This window comes from Triturus cristatus, chromosome 12, assembly GCF_964204655.1.
Source record: "Triturus cristatus chromosome 12, aTriCri1.1, whole genome shotgun sequence".
NCBI lineage: Eukaryota > Metazoa > Chordata > Amphibia > Caudata > Salamandridae > Triturus > Triturus cristatus.
In genome coordinates, this window is record NC_140595.1 from 520,994,336 (window position 1) to 521,016,701 (window position 22,366).

Genomic DNA, 22,366 nt, shown 5'->3' on the forward strand with positions numbered 1-22,366 from the left:
AGGAAGCAGTGGTTGAAAACAAAGTGGAGACCCCGTACATCCGGGCTCTTTCTACATTCAATTCACAAAATATCTTGTACTTAGTTAGACAATGACGATGGAATATAGCTCAGAAGGATTAGCTGGAACTGGAACCTCAGCAAAGAACCACGAAAGATGGTTTGTTGTATTATGGAGAAGTACTGTATATTCCTAGCACAACTGAGATTTTAAAATGATTCCACAGTGCTCTGGCTGCTGGGCACTGAAGCCCGTAGAAGATGCTGGATTTAGTAAGCAGAGACCATTTTATTTCCAATACATTTTATTGGTTTTGATAATGAAAAGCAATACAGAGGAAACAAGTAGGGAGAAGAACAAGATTCAGCCTCCGACAGTTGCATAATGTGTACAATAATGTGGCAGATACTGACGATAAGATAAAGGCACGAGATAACAATAGACAAAAGTCCAGTACATATGAAGGAGCAGAAGAATTTGATACTCGTATGGCTACCACCCCCTGAAGCTCCCTATTAAAGTGTCATTCCCCTTTATACTTTGTGACCACTTTGTTGAAAAAGACTGAAGGAAGTTCAGACAGCTCATCATCAGCACTTAGTAGCAAAGGCTAGATACAAATATTTCACAGCGACACATCGCATGAAAGACCCAGACCATCAAAAGGGTAATAAAATATGGCTATCTACCAAGTACCTGTCTATTTTTGGGTCTCACTATAAGTTTACGCCAATATTTGTAGGTCCTTTTCTGAATAATTCACACTTCTGTTAGCGCTTCCTTCACAGTGGTATACATCCCATATTTCCATGTTTCCTGCCAAAACTGGCTATCTCTGGCACTTCCAGTAAACAACAAGCTATACTAGTGGATGGATCTCCTGAGTATGTAGTTTAAGACATTTTTGATTCCTGTATCTTCCACAGCCAATTACATTACCTAGTAGCCTGGAAGGGTTACAGCGTGCCATAAAGACCTCGGGAACGAGCAGACTTCGTACATGCCTAACGATTAGTAAAGAGGCTTCACAAACAACATCCACTAAAACTTAGGCCTAATACTGTTCCACCTCCCTGTTTCTGCCCGAATTCCTATATCTTATGTCGAGTTCCTTTGCGCTCACTGGTGTAACTATTCAGGGCTGACGGGGGCTTTTCAGGGGTCTACAGCTTCAGAACCTGACAACCAGTGAAAGACTAGAGTTAAACTTATGCAGTAGTAGCGGGGTGTAATAAATTATCCACCTGGACGGTTTCACGTTATCAGCGGGACGCTCTAGCTCTCGTCAGACGTGGGTCACTTTCATTTGCACATTCAGGGAATTATTTTAAGCTGCTTGTTAGCTTAACACCCACAGAATGGAGCGCGAGTCTGCCTCTTGAAGCTGCTTGTACTAGCATCATTTCCGCTAAATTCTCCAAGCTGTATCCGGGCATCAGTCCCATTAATCGTGTGATATTAATGAAATTTTACTAGGACGACCTCGGCAAATACTATAGGCCAAGCTTTTTGCCCTATGCCCTTTGGGGTTCTTTTCTATTGGCTTTAAACACCGACCATAGAACCTCGTCCTTCAATTTTTGGTCCCATTGCCTTTTTTTAATTGAAAATTCCCTACATGCGCCCTGAGGAAGGTGATACCCCAAAAGAATAAAGGGTTCCACCGAAACGCGCAGTGGCGCTCCGAACCAGTCCCCTCCGTTCATTTATTCTGCATTTTAATTTTCGATTTGGGAATTGTGTTTTGTTTGAATGTAATCAACTTATAAAACATTTTTGTGTTATGATACCAAACTTTCGGCTAAAATCTGAAAAAAACATTGTGTATTCTGGTATCCCTTTATTGTGTATTCTGGTATCCCCTATTTGAAATAACTGTTTTTGTCCACGAACACGCAGTGAGAGGGGAATCAGTGCGTATTATGCTGCTTTTGTATATATGCGATGTATGTATTGGTGATTTTGCGTGAGTATGCTGTGGGTATGAAAGTGATTGTATGCTGATGAATGAACTGTTTGTCAATGGGATCCGATGAATTTCACTGAAACTGTATAGTCACGATTTGTCCTCATGAATGTATTGATGTTTATGTACAGAAAAGTCAAAAAATAATAAATTAGTCAATGACTATGCTTCTTTGAATACTGTTATTGATTGCAGTGGCTTAGCAAGAGCGGTTAACGGAAATAGGTGACTTAAAGCACCCTTAGAATTGATACAGGTAGAGTCTCTCTTTGGTCTAGTTTGGTAATAAATTATCCACCTTGCCAATAAGTAAACACAACGAAAATACGCCTGCCTTAAGAGCTTGTACGCAAACTAGTATTTCAGATGTTTAGATCTTGCTCCTATTTTTTTTTTCTCTTAGGCCATTTCTCATAGACACTCTGTGATACCAGTGCCAGTTCCAGTCTGAGTATCATTAAATAAAGTATCCATGATTTCAGCAGACTAAAAGTGACAAGCTTTCACATGTGGAGTCACAAAACCTTTGATTTTCTGAAATGAAAGATAATATCATGATTGCCTATCATTTACTCGATGTTGCAGTTAATCCAAGGTATACCAAAAGTTATCTGCCCTAAAAAATATCATGAATAGTGCACATCCCATTAATTTCCATCTAAGAATCTCAGAAAATCTATTTCTAGTCCCACATTTTGGCAACCAGATAAAATGAAGGTACAATGAATGGAGGAATTTTGAAAAAAATTGGTTTTAATTTATTTTGGACATTAAAACTTGAAGACTTGTATAAGATAATTGTTTGAATAGATGGGTCATTTAAAAAATAGTGTTAAATCCCATCTTGCTGTATTGTTAGTCATACAATAGAATTATCATACATGGAAAGACTATGAAAAGGATTTACATTGGATAATGCAGCGAAGTAGTATAATTTTAGCTTTGGCATTGAGAGACCTTCCTGCATTTTATCAAGTCCAAGCTTTGCCCGTCACATTTAGATTATGCGATTTTGCCAAATAAAAGATGTTAAAAGTTGTCGGAGCTGCTTAAAGGATAGAGACAGAAATGTACATGGAACATTAAGAAATATGAAGACTAACAAAGGTAGGATCAACATTTTGATTAGTGCCACCCTTCCAACAATAGAGAGTGTAAGAGGCTGCAGTTAGAAAGCAGTGAATTCATTTTTTTATATAAGGGTGCTATAATTCAATTGAAAAAAAAGATATTAGTTGTGCGAAACACAAATGCCAAGATATCGGATGTTCTGCGGCAGGTGATAATTATTTTGAAAATCAAATAAATCAGTAGAACTGCTGGTTGTGCATTGAAGAATAGTGTTTCGGTTTTAGATGGATAAACTTTATTGCCACTGATTTTAGTATATTCTTGTATTTTGACAAAGGAATACAAAAATTATATAAAGAAAGCAAAAGAGAGTAGGATAGAGTTGACAACTCTGTTGTTTACGTCGCTCAATGCATATTTTTCTTGCAAATTGATTGTTCATTAAACTGGAAGCAGAAGTATATAAATGCTGAAACCTACAATATTTTCCTGCCAATCCACCATATTTAAAAGTAGAGTGTCCCAGTTAACCAAATCAAATTCTTTTTCAGCATCAGTCATAAACATTGCTGTGAGAAAAGTCTGAGAATTAGAAAAGTAATCAATGTACTCAGTTAACCCCTTCCATGCTCATGACGGAACGGTTCCGTCATGAGCATCGGTTGAGCTGTGCTCATGACGGAACCGTTCCGTCATGGCCCCGCCCGCGCTCGAACCCTTCAGCACCGCGGGGGAATCCGCGCAGCGCTGAAGGGGTTAAATAGCTACTGCTAGAGATGGTTTGCCTACCTGAAACAAAGCCAGTTTGTTCTGAATGTGTCAACCCCTGTGCGATTGAAATCATTTTCTTATCTAATAATTTCTTTAAATAATTTATAGTAGGGAGCTCAGGTTTTCAGGATCTTTATCCTTCATCAAGAAACTCATAACACTCACTTCAATAAAAGAGTTTGTAGATAATCCACCTGCAAATACATGACTAAATAATATTAGTAACATTTTTATAGTAATATTAAAAAATTAATCTGGGAAATCATCTCCACCACAGGTTTTTCAGTTGGCAAGCTTGCAGTTTGAAAACTTATTTGAATCAACGGGGGATATTCATTCAGATGCCTGCTCTGCATTCATTTGGAGACCCTAATTGAAGAGAGAAAATGATAATTTCTTGGGGTGAGGCTTTATGTTCAACAGTATAAATGGATTGATAGTGATGTAAGTAATTGATCTGCTCAGGAGTGGTCTTTATGTGATTAGTAAAAGGAACTTTTATCCGTATATTTTGATTTTTAACAGTTTTAGCCTTTGCAGCGCAGGCAAGTAATCTGCTTGTACACTCACTTTCTTCAAAGTTTGTGGGGCAATCGTTTTATCATTTAATAATTGTTCCCATGATAAAAAAATTGTGCATTTTTGATTTAGCTTCCACCAGCTACTTTTGGACTGTAATACTAATATCGACCACACATTGGTATGGCACCCCGATAATTATTTTTTCATACTATGAATTACCTGCTACCCCAGTTTATTTTTCCTAACTTTATAGACAATGACAGAACTTCGGAAAGTGGCTTTAAAGATGTCCCTAACAGTCACTAACTTAGCAGTGCCAATATTGACTTCAAAGAATTCACTGATAAACTGGTGCGTTTCACTTATCCACACACTGTCTTGCAGTAATAATTTTTGAATGCCCAAGAGTTGCAAAAGTTGGAGTTATCCCTATGCAATATACTTAAAAAGGCACAGTATTATCTCTGATCTCAATTTGTAACAATATTTTTGTATGTTTAAAGAAAATCAAAGCAAGCTGTTAAAACCTGCTTGAGAAACAAGTGAATTGTTTTTTGTAAGGTGTGCATTGTTCTACAAGGATCTACTAGCCCGATAGGAACATCTTTAGTAGGTGCAAATCAATACAGCTGGGGCCCCATTATACCTTACTAGAATTATCATGTGTCTATTGCAAAATATAACAGCAGGTGATGTTTCTTTTACCCATTACATAATTATCTTTTTTTCCATTCTTCAACCCATTAACAGCACATAAACATTTTAAATGAATCCAATTAGGGATGAAAAATATTGCTTGCCCGAAAATATGCAAATCTTCAAGAGCCGCCTTTGCACTAATTTTCTTCCCATATGCACCTGTACGACCCCCCTCTATTGACCCCCTTCTACCTCTCCAAGCCTCTGCCCCACCCCATGCATCCTCCAACCTACCCAGGCATCCAGAAGCCTCTGGAAGCCACCACCCTCACCAAAAGAAGAGCTGTTGTTTTGCACAGAAGGATTCCAGTGCCAGTGAAACCATACAGCTGAGAAAACAATTAGATACGAGTTAAAAATCACTTTGTGGGATTTAGTTGTTGAATAAAAATCAAGTAATGCAAGCTGAGATCCTAAAGCATGTGCACCTGGCCATTAGGAACCACCATGAGTTTCCAATGCTGAAACAATGCTGGGAAGAACTTCAAAGACTGAAAGTGTGGAAAGAGCTGTTTGAAACCTTTACACATCTTAACTGTTTCATAGGTCATGTCTGAAAATATTCTGAAATCAAACCTTTCTTTAGTCTTAAAAGTTTTGGTAGTCAAGGCCTTAGCTAGGGTCCTTCCTTAATCCAGAAATCGGCAAAGCTGATAATTATGATATGTGGAAAATTCAAATGTTTATATATAGGTATATAAAATGCATGCATGATTGCTAAATCCCCTTTGCAATACAATAGAATCTATTCTTTAACAAGTTTGTTCATTAGGATTGCTGGATTAGAGTTATTTCAGCCTCCTTAGTGACTGATGCCAGTGAGGAGAATATTTGATGGCCTTGGTCTTTTCTCAACACCTTCCTCAATAGATTTAGGAATTTCAAGATCTTTTTGATATTCCTGCATGATGCTTTATATCATGATCCTCCAAGTCTGAGACACGTACTTCTAATGCTTGAATTCATTTGGTGAACAAAAGCAAACCTTCATGCTTTTCAGTCTGTCCTTTAATATAAAAGGAATATTGAGAGTGAATATATTTAACCTCCTTGATCTCCTGTAAAATAGCACTAAATTCCTAAAACTTGGGCTAAGAGTTTCATCGCAACGAGCACCCCTGAAGCAGGAACTGTCATACATTGAGAAGGAGAGATCCCACACACTGACTAAAGCACAGCCACAGTGGCCTAAACTACATATAAGGGCCTGTTTGAGACTGACCCAGATAATATAAGTACAGCACAAAAAGAATGTTGGAAAGAGGATGTGGCCTAACGGTTAGAGTGGTCGACTTCGAAGTTGGGGAACCGGGTTCGAGTCTCGGCAGGGATGCTCAACATCCTGTGATTCTGTGCAAATCACCTAATCTCCCTGTGCCTACCAAAATTAACGTGTCCGTTAGTAACGTAACTGGTGCTCATGTAAAGTGCTCTGATACCTTCGGGTCGAGTTTGCGCTTTATGAAACCTCGCCCCCAATGAAAAATTGAAATACCTGTCTTACTTTAATAGGACAGGCAGGCACATTTGTGTGAGGCTGAAGAAAAAAGCAAAAGAGCCAACATTTGAATGAGAAGTCTTTATTTTCTTGCTGCATTTGCTATTATAGGTAAACCATGTCAGTGCCATGGGGCTGATTAACATATAAGATTGGGGTGCGAAAGACTAATGAGAACATAATATTCCTTACTAGTTCTCATTCTTACTTCTTTTCAACATGTTCTTGAGTTCACAGATTGACTGTGTTGAAAATCAGCATGTTGGGCTGCCCTTTTCCTTCATTTTTTCTACAACACACAGCAGAACATGGCTCTCAGTAGATTTCAATGAATTGTCAGTAGTATGGTCTCATTGACTTTCTCAGGTGGAGAGTGAAAAACTGACCTTTTTTTTAAAACTTTTCTTTTGGCAAAAAACTCTTGAAATCAGATAATGCAAATCCCTATACATGCAAATTCACCATAACTATTAGATGGGAAACACAAGATATATCCATTGCTTTCTGAAATTCACATTAGTACTTCCCTGTCGTGAGTTGGCTCTGGCTGGAGGGAGGATGGGAAAAGTAGTTCTTTGTATTTCTTCATGTGAAGGTTTTTTTTTTTTTTTTTTTTTAAATTAAATGATACGCTCGTGGTGATGTACATTGCTTCATGCCTACAACCCTGAGGCCGGCTGACAAAACTTCATGAGATATATCGTGGCACACCTCATCCCCGCCTCCCTTTAATCCTGTCCGCACAATTGTCAAATCAGTAATGCGTTATGAGCACCCTATAGTTCAGCATAGTACATCTTTGCCCGAGTAGTGTTCTCCACCAAAGCCCACAGTTTTCTCAGTTAGCGTACCTTATACAAAACCCCCAACTCCCTCCCCACCCTCCCCTGAGCCTGTAGCATCGCCTGGGCCGTAACCCACCCGAGTTGCCCACTTCCACACACCATACAGAGTTGCAGCTCCCCACCGAGAGCTGCTCCCCCGCTACAGAACACCGTACACTCGTCTGTAGTTCAATAATGACAGTGATGAAATCTCAAGACTTGACGCCCCCCTCCGCGCAGAGGACACAACCTCTCCCAAGCTCCAGTGATACCTCCTATGTATGACATGTGTCGCAAAAACTGATTAGACAACAGCTTCCCCTGCATTCCCCTCGCTTTCCGCCCCCAGCTCAGCATCCGCTGCCGTGCGTTCCCTTCCCAAGTATTCCGCGTACAAGCCCCAACATTTTTTTGGCCTGCTTCTTGGCGAGAGTAGTTCGCTATAAGCATCTGATTGCGTGCAGCAATAAAGTACATCTCGCTCCCACTGCGCAATTGTTGGGAGGGGTCCCCGCATCCAACACATCGCCACCCTGCGCTTTGCTACTAGCATTCCCATATCGACAAGCCTACGCGCCGCCTTAGGCAGTCCCCTAGAGTAGCCTAAAAGTGCAACCGCAGGGTCAGGGCTGAGCTCCAATGTGGCTATTCTACCTATTTCTTGAAAAATAGCTTCCCAGAATCTGTGGATGCCCGGGTAGTCCCACGCTAAGTGGTAGAAGTCTGCTACCGAATGGCTACATCTGTCGCATGACGCCGCCTCTCTTAGGCCATACCGATGCATCCTCTCCGGCGTGTAATATGTTCTATTTATGTATTTGAAGTGTACCAATCTATGCTTGCCGTGTAGCGAAATCCTGCGAGTGCCAACGCAGCAGTACGCCCACATGGCGTCATCTATGACAGTGTCCAAGTCCCTTTGCCATGTCAATCTGGCCTTGGTGTATTGCTGGGACCTCTGTGACAGTGCGATGTTGTATAGTTGCGATATCAACTTGCGAGGGCTTTTGTGCTTAATGAGGTAAGTTAACTCCCGGACCTCCGGGGGTTCAGCCATGTCATCTCCCAATAGCTGTCTCAATGCCCCCCTCACTCTATGGAACTGGAAGCGTTGCAGCTGAGTAGGGGCCTCCGCCGCCGCCACCACATCTTCCCAAGTCTTAGCCGTGCCATCCACAAACAACTCTCCCATCATTTTGACTCCAAGCTCACAAAGTGCTCCCGTTACTCTTGTTTCCTTGGAAGGAGGAAGCCACCCCGCCCATTCCAGAGTCATTGATGGTGAATATAGTAAAGCCCCTGCCGTTTGTTGAAGTATACAATGCCAAGCATGTCTAGTGGAGTTTAGCGAGACCAGGAAGCCCCCCCTGCGGTCCACCGGCTCACATATTATCGCTGGGAGTGGTTGCGGGTCAGCAAACAGTCTCTCAAGCTTTAGATATGGGACCGACTCCTCCCCGTGTATCCAGCTATGCGCCTGTGCAGCCTGCGCCACCCTGTAGTACAGCTCCAGGTCTGGTGCCCCCAGGCCGCCCATACAATAAGGCAATGTCAGCACTCGCCAGCTAGCCCGCGCCTGCTTACCCGCCCACGCCAGCCGCAGCAAGGACTTATTAAGCCTAGCGAAAAAGGAGCGCGGCAGCACAGTAGGGATATTAGCAAACAGAAATAGCAATCGGGGCAATATCACCATCTTCATGATTGATATCCTGCCTACCAATGATAAGGGCAGCCCGATCCAATTCTCCACATCATCTTCCAGTTTATGGATTGCCCTACCATAATTTTCCCGCAGCACTATTTCAGACTCGACATGCAACTGTATACCCAGGTACCTGACTGGGTCGTCAGACCACTGGAGCGAATAATCCATTTCAAAGATTGTAGTAGACGGAGTCAATGGGAAAGCTATAGACTTGGACCAATTAACACGTAAACCAGACAGCGCTCCATAGTGCACCACCTCGCGCAACACCGATGACAAATTGTACTCCAGGTCTCAAACGTACAGCAGAGTATCGTCTGCGTACGTCGAGACCACAATCTTATAGGTAGGGAAGCTCACCTCCCGCAGGGCATGGTACTCTCGTAATGCACATGCCAGGGGCTCCGCGACTATAGCGTATACTATGGGCGACAATGGACACCCCTGCCGCGTCCCTCTAGTAATCGGGATCGTGTCTGAAATCCTGTCGCCAAGTCGTATTCTTGCAGTGGGACTCCTGTAGAGCGCCCCAATCATCTGCAAAAAGACCGGCCCCAGTCCCATTCTGGTCAATACCTGGCTCATGAAGGACCACTCAACAGAGTTGAACGCCTTCTCCATGTCCAGGAAGACCGCGAGTGCCTTAGAATCCGGCCGGACATGTTGAATAGTGCCAAACACTGTGCGCAGGTTGTAAGTAAGGTTCCTGCCCGGTACAAACCTCCGCCTGTTGGCCTTACTTCTACGAACCTTCAGCATGTTAGCAAGAACAGAACTGGGTCCCTCCCCCTCCCCATACACCCTGGCTGTAGCATACTTCCCCAAATGCTTCACCTCCGCATCTGCCGCCTCATGATAATCTGCCAGAACTGTTTTTAACTCATCTGCAGCGTCGCCTCGCCCCTCTCTTCGCTGCCGAACCTCCAATTCCCCTAGTCTACTCTCTAGGGTCGTCAACCGTCGCCGGAGATCGCGAAGCACCCCAGAATGCTTTGCCATGGCCACCCCTCTGATGTAAACCTTAAAGGCTTCCCAGACCGTTTGGAAATTATCCACTGAACCAGTATTGATGTCAAAATATTCAGTTATTGCTTCCGCTATTTCCTCCCTAAAGAGGGGGTCAAGTAGCGAGTACGGGGGAAACCGCCACGTAAAGGGCGGAATAGTCTTCTTCGGTGTAGAGATGGTCAGCAGTATGGGGGAGTGGTCGGATAGAGTCCTCGGCAGTACCTGGCAGGCATGTATCTGCGGCAAAAGAGACACCGACAAAAGCCAGTAGTCAATCCGCGTATGGAGGTCATGATATGCCGAATAGTGTCTATAGCCCCCCTCCCTCGGATTAAGCGCTCTCCAGACATCTGCCAATGCTAAACTCATCAGCGCTCTATCAACTACCTTGACTGCAGCTGCCAGACCTCTGCTCTGGCCCCCCGATCTATCCAGACCCGGCTGCCGGACCATGTTAAAGTCTCCGCCCCAAAGAATATTAGGTACTCCACAGCCCCTTATAGCGTTGACTAAGGATTCATAAAATTCCGGACAGTCATAGTTGGGTCCATAGACATTAACTAGCAGTAGATCGAGGCCTCTGCCCTGACAGCGCGCTATTACAAACCTGCCCCCCCATCCGCTGAGACCAACTGCAACCTGTAAGCCGATTTAGGGTTTGTCCAAATCATTACACCTCTAGCGTGTGTTGTGAAGCCAGCCACCAGCGCGTTCCCCAGTACCCCCTTCGTGCGCAGCATTTGACTCTGGTTAGGGAGATGCGTCTCCTGCAGGAAGGCCACGTCTATACTAGATAGTGCAACACCTTGCGCAGCTTCCCGTGATCGTTCAGGCCTCTGACGTTCCATGTCACAACTCTCAAGGAGCCCGACAGACCCCCGCTTATGTCATCACTCGTCATTTCTCACCTGCCTATACATCGTAACGGCGAGCATGTAGTGCCCCACATATTGCCGAGAGCGGGCAAATGCCAAAATCAGACCTCGCACATCTACACACGGCTCAAAAACAAAAAAACAACATCCCTCCAAAACACCCCACCCGCAGCTGACCTCCCCCAACTCGGCCATGCCGCTCCCTATCTAGGGACTACCCACTCCTCCCACACCCTCCCTTCACCAAAAGGAAACTCCTGAACACTGTGGTACACACTCGCGGGCGGAGGTCGCTCAGTGCTGAGTTTAGAAAGGGAATTCACCCTGCACCCTATGCCTCCGCGCGCCAGTAACTCACCCTCTCTACATCGCCGGGACAGAAGCAAACTTTGAACCCAATGACGCTGGGCCCCAAACTTCGCCGCTCAGCTCACGTCTAGTAGACCAGCCATGCTTCATGCGCTGCAGTCACCCCTCCCGGATCTCGCATGTTAGCTCGCTTTGTCGCCTCAGACTCACGCAACCCCACCAGACCACCGCTGCCCCTAACTAAAGGCTTCTTAATACTGCCCACCTCACCAAACACCACAAAAAAAAAAGGGGGGATCCCAGAGTTCCGTACTGCCATCACCTCTGCAATGGAGCCCGGCCTTCCAGGAACCCAACCACCGATTGCTCTCGGTGACCAACATTAGTCCTGGTGATCAAGTGTGCTTTCCGTCTCATCCTCTTGCGGCGGCTTCTCTGGACTTTTTCGCCTCTCCTTGCTCCATTCGTTTAGCGCCTTTTGCAGTGTCCTGGGATCAAGAAAAATGTGGGTCTTCCCCTGCCGATTCACTCGCAGCTTGGCAGGGTAAAGCATCGCATAGTCCAGTCCCATATCCCGCATTTGCTTTTTGGCCGGAATAAACGGTCGCCTAGCCTCCTGGACACGCGCCGTGAAGTCTGGATAGAGTGCAATGGTCGACCCCTCGTAGGACAGCGTCTTCTTTTCCCTAGCCGCATGCAGGGCTGCATCTCTGTCGTGATAGTTCAGTAATTTCGTTATAATAGGTCGCGGCGGTGCGCCCGGCGGAGGTCTAGGCCCCAAAGACCTGTGCGCTCGTTCCACCACAAACATGTTAGAGAATATCCCCTGGCCCAGCAACTCCACCAGCAACTTCTCCACGTAGCACTCCATCCGACCGGTAGGCGTCGTCTCCAGCAGGCCTGTAATGCGCAGGTTGCAGCGCCGCGAGCGGGCCTCTACATCCTCCATTTTGTCCTGCAGCACCTGCATGAGTCGCCCCATCTTAACACGATCCGCTTCCGACGCCGTCTGCACCTCCTCCACGTCAACCAACCGCTGCTCCGTTTGGTCCAGTCGCTCCGCGTGTTTGTCTAAGCGCTCCGCCATGCGATCCATGCGGTACGAAAGGGCATCAATCTTGGACCCCAAGGAGTTTATGCCGGTCTGCAGCCCCTTTTCCATAGATAGCAACAAGCTTCTTATATCCTGTTCTTCCTCCGGAGCGGTGCCGGTCGCCCCCTCAGCAGCAGCCTGGGTATTGGGGCGTTTCTGTTCAAAAGTTAGTTTCGGCTGCGTCTTGTCAGTTTTGCCCATTTTGCGCCTCGTCGCAACACGGCACTCCTAACCGCAGCTGCCGCGCTATAGCCCTGGGAGTATGAGTCTCCACCCACTTGCAGCCGTGGGCAGGCTTCCACCACCTGCTGGCCAGAACCCCTCACTTGTGCCTCAGCCTTTCACCAATGACAGTCCGCCTAGCCACGCAGATCTCTCCTCCGCTGGTCACCAATCATCTGCACCCCGGCAAAAGTTAAGATGACATCCGCAGGACCACCCCTTCCAGGGCCCCCCCCCCCGCACAGACCACAGCGCGTCCCCCGCCTGCCTCAAGGGGTCCCCCCCGAGTTGTAAATTGCGTCTCCTGGGCTCGCCTAGCGTCAACAAATCGCCCGAGCCAGGAGGGGGGGGGGGGGGTCTTCAGCTGCTCAGTTCGTTGGCTTCACTATGGGGTCCCCCAATCACCTCTGGTAGCAGACACCAACAGTTATCCCACCACAGCGCCGAAATCCGCTGTGCCTCCCAGGCAGTGCATTACATAGGAGAGCTCGCCCTTGGAGCCGCAACTGTCAAACTCAGCGCTCCTCATATGCTACTTACGGTAGCGTCTCCACAGCCTCCACAATGCCTTCGCTGTGTTTACATTGCAGCGCGACCCTTCACTCGTTTATGCGGTGAAATCAATGCGGGGGACCGGGACTCCGCCCCACGCAAAGCCGCACATACAGCCACGTCGCCCGGCAGCGTCCTGCACCTGAGCACGGGGATCAGCGGCCTGTTTCTGCCCTCCGCTCTGCCATCCGGCGATTCGCAGTTGCGGCGTCCTCCGGAGTCCCGTTTTCTTGACTTGGGACCCGTACTGGCATCTGCGCTCGGGCCCCGGCGTGTGTCTCAGTATCCCGGCAGTAGAGGGGCAGGATTATTCCACGGATATTGTCGCTGCGCAGTGGAGCTATAAGCTCAGGCAGCCATTCTTCTCGCGAGCTAAGCTTCGCCCCCCTCTTCCTGTGAAGGTTACCTTTCCTTTGTCGATGAGATCTTACTCTGTCCCCTCATGTCTTGAAAGTGTACCAAGAATGGAGGAGAAATACAGTGTACCATCATACAACAGCCGTTGTAGCTCAGCTCTAATCCCATGAGTGAGTCAACATCAAGATTGTGCCTGTCTCATTCATGCTACTTTTCATGAAAATTCTGCCTTAACACTGTTGGCAAACCATTTTGTTACAACCATGTATATAAAAATGTAGTTCCTATGTGCTCAGCACTTTCCGTTTGGCATGGATGCCTGAATCCCCAGTTTCTCCAGTTCCTTGCTCAGCCTTTGGAGCTCCTTTCTTCCAAACAAAGGTCACAAATCAGCAGAATTAGTAGCATAATCTCCTGTTTTATCATCATTGAAAGGATTAGGTAGCCCTTAGAGCCATCTCTTATCATGATCAGAGTTGTCATGTTAATGTGTGGCATTCCCACCCCTGCACACTGCCATTCTAATTGCTGCTTTTTTTGGTATATGTTTATTGAGAAGTACATGTCAGTTTATAAACAATACATAAAAAAGAAGGGAGTATAAACAAATCAAATCATGGCCACACAATAAATTACTATGAAATGTTACCTTCTCAGATTTTTAAATATAAAAAGGATAATACAGATATCAAAAGATACAATAGTTGAGGTACTCATAAAACCTGGAAAGGAAGAAATAGGAAAGGTGGACTAGGGAGGAGATGGTAAAGATAGTATACAGTATGTAGTAAACCATGTATTATAGATAGTTGGAAGATAGTAGCGATAATATCATACAAATATATTATTTCAAGTGAAGATATTCCCATTAACTCAACAATTTCAAATAGGCGAACAGTAAGTCCTAATTCAAATCAGTGTTACTGGCTACAGCATCAACAGTCCTAATGATAACATCAACAGCATGAATATAAATAATGATGGTAATGAATTAATAAGGAAATGAAAACAGAAGTAATTCACTTATTGTAGTTCTTAACTAGAAGAAAAATCTGAAATGTTACCAGAAATAGAACATTTATTAGTTAGAAAGGGGTTCCAAATTTGGATGAAAGTTCCAACATTGTCCTGCAATCTATAAATGAGTTTTTCATATGATGCTATTTTATACATTTCAATAAGCCATTCGTCATATGTAGGGCATTGTGGTGTTCTCCAATGTCTTAATATACAAATTTTTCCTACAGTGAGTGCAATAGCTATCAATCGTCTTGTGAGATTTGGGAGATCAGTAACATCATGTAATAGAACTAATTTTTCGTTAAAGGAATGGACACTTGTATAGCTCTGTGTAGAGAGGCAGTTATGGAAGACCAATATGCCTTCAAAATTGGGCATCGGAATAAAATGTGTAGTATATCGCAGTCCTCCCCTGGGCACCTCCAACAGGGAGATCGGTGTAGTAAACCTGCTGACTTGAATTTTTGTGGTGACCAGTACCAGTTATGAAGAATTTTGAAAAGAGTAAATTTCATTTTGGCCTCTCTGATTCCCTTATCCATGTTCATAATAACATCCTCCCATTCATCGTCGGAATAAACGACAGTAATTAACCCTTGCCATTTGACATGAAGCTGTGCAAGTAATGGGTATGAGTGTAATTTATGCACTATGAGATTATAAAATCCAGAGACTGCGCCTTTGAATTTCCCCCAAATTTGTAAGTATTGTAATACTGGGGAATCCTCAACTATCCAAGGAAATGGTCCTAGTCTACGAAATAGGGCTTGTTTTAGTTGTAAGTATTTCCCCTCTTGGGAGGCAGGGAGTTGAAATTCTATCTTAAGCATTTCAAAGGTTTTAAGCTCACCTTCTAAAGTGAGTAAGTGATCCAACGTTAGAATACCTGATCTCTCCCATATATCCCAGGATATAGTCTGTTTACCTATTCTAATATCAGTGTTATGCCATATGGGGGCCTTTCCATGTAGTCTTGGGTCACTCTTAAGGAGTTTGTGGGCCTGTATCCACATCTTAAGCATAGATTGAATAATAGGGTTGGAAGTTTGTAAAGCAGGTGATTTATGAGTGTAAAACATGTGCAAACCTGAAGTTGCCTGTACAGTTTGTCTTTCAATGAGAACCCATAGTGGGGGATCATCCTGTCTGGGCCAAAGATAAACCAATTGAGATAAATGGAGGGCTGTATAGTAATGCTCAACACACGGTAAACTAAGACCCCCATATCGCCTGTGAGCAATCAATTTGGAGATTTTAAGCCTAGGTCTCAGGGATCCCCAAATAAAGGTTTTAATACCTTTGTCAATATCTCGCAATATTGATATTTTAACTGTCAAAGGCAACATACCTAAAACGTAAGTGAAACGGGGCACTATAATCATTTTCACTGCCTGTACTCTACCCCAAAAAGACAAGTTAAGATGGGACCATTTTTCATACTCGGACTTCGTTTTGGCAATAAGTGGATCTAAGTTATCTTGAATCATACGTTCTAAACCTGTGTTGATGTAAATACCTAAATACTTCAGGCGGTCCACTTTCCATTGAAAATTATAGCCCAAAATAGCTGCTTTTGTTGTACCCCTGGACAATGGTAGAGCTTCACTCTTATTCCAATTGACTTTGTAGCCAGAAATGATCGAGAAGCGAGAAATGGTAGACATGAGTCTAGGGAGTGAAGTAGGCAGTTCAGTAAGTGTGAGCAATATGTCATCGGCATAAAGAAGTATTTTTGAGATCCCTGCTGGTGTAGGAATGCCTGCTATTTGTGAACACTGTCTTATTGCCGCAGCCAGTGGTTCAAGTGCAAGAAGGAACAAAAGGGGCGATAAAGGGCAACCCTGCCGGGTACCTCTTTACACTAAAAAAGATTTTGAAAGGAAACCCCCACAATTCACTTTTGCGGATGGTGTCTCATATAAACATTTGACCTTAGAGATATATTCATTGCCTAACCCCAGCCTATGTAGTGTACGGAACATATAGCTTTATTCAATACGGTCAAAGGCCTTCTCAGGATCTAAGGATGAGGCTACTCTGTCTTCTCCAGCATCTTTGGAAAGCCAGAGTATGTGAGCCAAAGTACGTAGATGGTTACGAGAATTTCTGCCTGGTATGAATCCCACTTGAGAATTATGCATGAGTTTAGCGATAACTTGTTTGAGTTTGTTGGCGAGAATGGTGGCTAATATCTTTGAATCTGTATTCAGAAGGGAAATTGGACGATAGTTACTGCAGTATAATGGATCTTTCTCAGGTTTGGGAAGGACCGTTATGATAGCTTTATTTGTGAGAGAGGAGAGGCTACCAGTTTCCTCTGCTTCTTTATAGGCCTCATAAAGGGCGTCTATTGCTTCTGGTTTTACCCAACGGTAAAATTCCCCAGGAAAACCATCTTCTTCCGGTCCTTTATTGTATGGAAGATTAGAGATTGCTTGGGCAATTTCATCTTTTGTTATTTCGCCTGCCAGTATGAGCCGATCCTGTTCATTGAGGCGGTGAAGTGTTATTTTATCAAAAAATTCCTGATCTTTGTGGTGATCATCATCAACCTCTGAGCTATATAACTTCTCATAATAATCTGCAAATGTATTAGCTATTTCCTGAGTCTCAGTTATTAGCTTACCTACAGAATTATAAATAGCTGGAATAGCTGTCATAGCTTCTCTCTGTTTTAATCGTGCCGCTCCGCTAGTAAACGACCGGCTTTTTCTCCTTGTTCGTAGTTTCGAGCCTTAAGTCTATATAACATATATTCTGCTTTCAAAGTATATAGTGTATTAAGCTCCATTTTAGCCTTTTCCAATCTACATCTGGAAGCTTCGGTTGGATTGGTAAAATGAGCATGTGTCAGGGTTTTGATATCATTTTCTAAAATAGACTGTTGTTCTGTTCTACGTTTATTGGCTATGGCAGAATCTCTCATGATTTGCCCCCTAATGGTGGCTTTTGCAGCGGCCCATAAAATTTGTGGAGAAGAAACGGAACCTTTGTTGTCTTTCATATAAGTAGTCAAATGTGATTGTAATTGTGATTTTTCTGTCGGTAATTTGTATGGGGATATGTTTAAACGCCATGGTTTCCTACAAGGACGTTTCAGACCCAAATCAAGCTGTAGACTGATAGGAGCATGGTCTGAAAGTGCAATTTCTAAAATATCACAATCAAGTACATGTGGTATGATAGAATGTGAAATAAAGAAATAGTCTATTCTAGAATAGGAATCGTACTGCAGAGTGATATGTAAACCCCTTATCCGAAGGATGTAATAAACACCAAATGTCAGTCAACCCATGATCTTCACGGATGTCTCCCAGTATCGCTCTATCTCTGCCATGTGTTGTGTCTTGAGGGCCCGTTCTGTCTAAGATCACATCTGGCGCAAGATTCCAATCACCCCCCAGAGCTATTTTGGAAATTCCCATCTCTGTTAGAATTCTATTTAGATGAAGGAAAAAAGGAGCTTTGTTTCCAACAGGGGCATAAATGGAACCCACTCCTAATATGGTATTACCGATTTTAAGCTTGGCTAAAACAAACTGACCATCTTCATCTGACCAGGACTGTAGTATTTGACATTTCAGTGTTTTCTGTATCAGAATGGCTACACCACATTTTCTAGTAATAGTATGGGACATAGGCTCACCTGACGTGTGAGAAGGAGGTTTGCAGCTGTAAAGAATCTGGCCTACCCAATCTCGTTTTAATTTTTCTGATTCTATACCTGATAGATGTGTCTCTTGAATGAAAGCAATATCTGTATGTTTGGAGGCTAAATAGGAAAGAATTTTCTTCCTTTTAATGTAATTAGTAAGGCCATTGACATTGATAGACACAATGTGCAAAGGACTAGTTGTCATGATGCGGATTGGAAATGTTAGAGTATGTTTGTATTGTGTAAGAATGTATCAAAGAGGATAAAACGGGAAAGGAAGGTTGATAAATGATGTGGGAATATGGTAATGGAAAATTACTGAAGCGAAGAAGGGAAAGAAAAGAAGAAAAAAAAAAAGTGATAATTAACCTGAAACCAATATGTGGAAATATGATCACAAAATATTGTTAATACTAAACTTCAATTGGTGTAAGTACACCTTTCTACCTCCTAGAAAGGAAAAGAACACTACAGATCAAACAATGGATCTTTCGTCGGTGGGTCTAAACCTCAATGCGAGATGCAGACTCCGCAGGGGAGAAAACCACACGTGGTAAACAGATTATGCAAAGAACCAAGCCATAGAGTCATAAAGTCCATCTAGGAGATTTGTGTATACAAATACAGTATGAGCTATACATGGTGTATTGAACAACAATGTAGGAGAAAAGGAAATGAATCACATCCATCAGAGGTAATAACTGGAGTAAAACAGTAATAACATTATATTAATACACAGCATGCATATATACTCCTCTAGCTGGAAGAAGCAACAGTGGAAGGTTTAGCATCAGATACTTTATCAAAAGACGTGGATGACTTCAGAGGTGATCTCGATTTGTCTCTGGCATTTTCCTGTGTGAGTACTTCTACACAGCGGACCACTTTATCTCTGTCAGACTGTTTCTTAAAGGTACGGCAGTAAGGTGGGATTGAGGATCATTCTGTAATTGAAGTTGACTGTTCATAGTTTTTTCGGTCAGGGGTGGCGGTATTAAGTCCATGTGTTGGTCCTCTAAACTGTCCAGGAAGCGTATCAGATCTTCAGGCTCTGTGTAATCTCTTGATTTCCCATCCATTGTGATCCACATTGTAGCAGGTTCTTAAAAGACCATATTTAATATCCCATTTCCGAAGTCTTGGCCTAAGTTGCAGGAACGCTTTTCGTTTGGCATTGGTTTCAGTGGAAAAGTCTGCAGCAATAAATACTTTATGGCCTTCTAAGTCATAAGGACCATGTTTACGAGCAGCTGTTAGTATTTGACGGACCTGTTCATGACGCAGGAGACACGCAATTATTGGTCTTTGTCTAGATTCAAGGGTTGCAGTTGACGTTCTTGACCGAATCCTGTGAGCTCTCTGCTACTCGATGGGATGCTCAAAAGATATGTTCAGTAGCCGCGGTATCAAGGTTAGTAGCAAGCTCTTCACATCATTATTCATTTCCATTTTTTCTGGAATTCCATAAAAGCGAACATTATTTCTTCCGGCCCTATCTTCCAAATCTATTACTTTTTGTTTTAAATGCCAGATATCTGGACCCCAGCACTCTGCATTATCTAATCTTTCTTCCAAAAGGGTGGTTCGTTTATCTAGAGTTTCCACTTTGGTATGAAAAGAGTTTATGTCCATCCTCATAGGCTTCATTTCTGTCGCGAGATCTGAGATTTTGACATCCATAGATCCCAAACGTTGTCTCACAGCAGAGATCTCTTTTAAAATAAGGTCCATAGAAGCAGTATCTTGTGGGGCAGTAGTAGAAGTGCCCGAAGGTAGAGTGTTCCCTACTACTTGTGTAAACAAAGGCTTTCTATTAGGTTTTCCACTGGCCATACTGTTATACTCCAATGTTAGAGAAAACAAGAAATAAGTGCTGCCTACTAACCAATATGATATCCAGTTGCCTCACAAAGCAGTTGGGTAGTAACACTATAAGCACAAATACATATTTGGATATGGACAGACTTCTGGGATTCTCAAAAATTATGGCGGCATATTTTCAAACAAGGGGTGCTGGAAAACAGTCAATGAGAAATGCCACTCTGCTTTCCCCTGTTTATCTACGTTTGCTCTGCACCCTTTGCTGGTTGGACTTTCCTTGTCTTCTTAAATTTGTAGCAGAGGCGAAGCTGTCAAATGAAGAAAAATACCTTAGGTTTGAAAGTTCTCATATGCTTCTCCTGCGCCCTGTGAGAAGTACAAGAGTGACGCAAAAACACACAGCAGCCTTTCCACTTCAAGAAAGGGAATTCCACTTAACTCTTCAGAATCAGGTTGTGTTTCCTTACAGAATGAGTAATTTTTCACAGACTTTTGGGATTCTAACAAATTATGACTGCATGTCTTTAAAACAGGGGTTGCTGAAAAACAGTCACCGGGCAATCAGAAATGTCACACAGCTTCTGGGATTCTCAGAGTTGAAAGTACTTATATGCTTCTCCTGTGTCATATGAGCAATTCAAAAACAATTCAAAAACAGGCATCAGCCTTTCCACTTCAAGAAAGGGAATTTCTCTTTAGAATCAGACTGTTTCCTGACAGAATGAGTCCTTTTTTCACAGAATTCTGGGATTCTAAAAATTATGGTTGCATGTTGTCAAACAGGGGTTGCTGTCATAAATGCCACACAGCTTTCCCCCCTTTAGCCAAATTCCCTCTACACACTCTGCTGACAGGAATTCCCATGTTATGTAACAGACTCTATGCTTCTCCTGTGTCTGTGAGAAATACAACTGCAATTGGAAGAAAATTCAAAAACAGACAGCAGTCTTTCCACTTCAAGAAAGGGGATTTCTTTTAAATATTTAGACTCAAGCTGTTTCCTGACAGAATGAGTTGTTTTTCACAGACTCTTAGCTACAGAAATGGTGCTCTAATTTTCCCTCCACACACTCAGCTGACAGGAAAACACTTGCCCTTCCCCTCTGCCAGTGTGAAGAGGTCAACCAAAGTACGAGAGTAATTAAATTCCACTGAAGTTGCCTCTGTGTTTAAAAGCAAGGAAAAACACTTATCTCTTGAGCAGTTGACTGTTTCCTGACAGAATGATTTGCAAATCTCCGCTGAAGGAAAGATGGACTTCAGGATTTCATTTTCATGGAAGAGCTGGTTAACTGAAATTTCTCATGTGAAAAATAGCCTCAAAGTTACCCCACTGTTGTCCCATTCATGTTGCTTTTATTCTGGCTCCAAGGACACCTGTTGACAGCTGAATTGAAGAATTCTCCCCTCCCGGAGTGAGGCGGCCATTTCAGTCAGTGGCCAGACTCCGCCCCCTCTGACTGCTGCTTTTGAGACAACAGGTTTTCCACATTTGTCATAAATCATCTCTGCATTAAAAAATCCTCCATTTCATACCTCATATAAATGCCCCACTCTTTCGCTGGCATCTTCAAGAGCAAGGTTGCATGTCTGCCATACATCAGCTACTCACATTGCCCTTCCATCTGTAATTTGAATCGACTGTACACCTTGGGAAACCTTCATAATGCTTCTGAGTGGTCAAGAGTTGGTCCAATTTTCTCCTTTCTTCTCCGGCACCCACCTAAGCAGAGATTTTGGAAACTAGCTCTGTTGTTGTCTCCACTGATCCTATATGCGACTCAAAGGTAGACAGTCTACTCTGTTTTATCTGTCTTTTGTGAAGAGCTGCCTGAGAGGCTATAGGCTCCCGCTCGTCTTTGTTAGGCTATATCTTCATGTGTGCCAGTGTCTCCTGTCTTTATAATGATGCATAGCTATCCCCTGGGCTCAAGTAATTCCTTACCCCCTGACTGCCGTTTGGGCTTCTTTTTGACATCTCTAAGGAAGCTTCCAATGCTCTTTATCTCTGGATTTTTTCTTTCAATATTATTTTCAACAGTGGGGCATAAAGGGCACTCTTTTAAGATGCACACCCATCTGGGTGTTATACCTCTTCACAGGACGCATTCCTTCTCATTATGCCAATTTCCAGGTGGTTATTTGGGTGACCACACATGGATGCAACAGGTCACCCTTTACGGCCCCCTAATGCTCCAGCCATCTCCCAGCCCTCTATCCGCCTGATACAGTGCTGTCACTCCTCTAGTTTGGATGCCCCTACGCAGGCGGTGAAAGAACAGGCCCCCATCATCAGCCTGAAGAGCCTACTCATCATTCTGACATGCTCTCCTCTGCGGTCAATGAGCAGGTAGCTCTGCTCTATGAGACACTGAGTTTAATCCAACCCACGGCTCAG

General features: G+C 43.6%; 1 protein-coding gene across 4 annotated transcripts in view; it reads left to right on the plus strand.

Moving 5' to 3' along the window:
• ADCY7 (adenylate cyclase 7) overlaps positions 1–22,366 on the plus strand; it is a 621,989-nt gene that overhangs the window by 317,237 nt on the left and 282,386 nt on the right. Inside the window, exon 3 of one of the 4 annotated variants that reach the window (XM_085639173.1) lies at positions 4,086–4,252. The exons of 2 other annotated variants lie outside the window; for them this stretch is intronic. The gene's annotated coding sequence lies outside the window, so the exon portion shown is untranslated. The remainder of the gene's footprint in view (positions 1–4,085; positions 4,253–22,366) is intronic. One more of the 4 variants, XM_085639172.1, reaches the window with a different exon arrangement.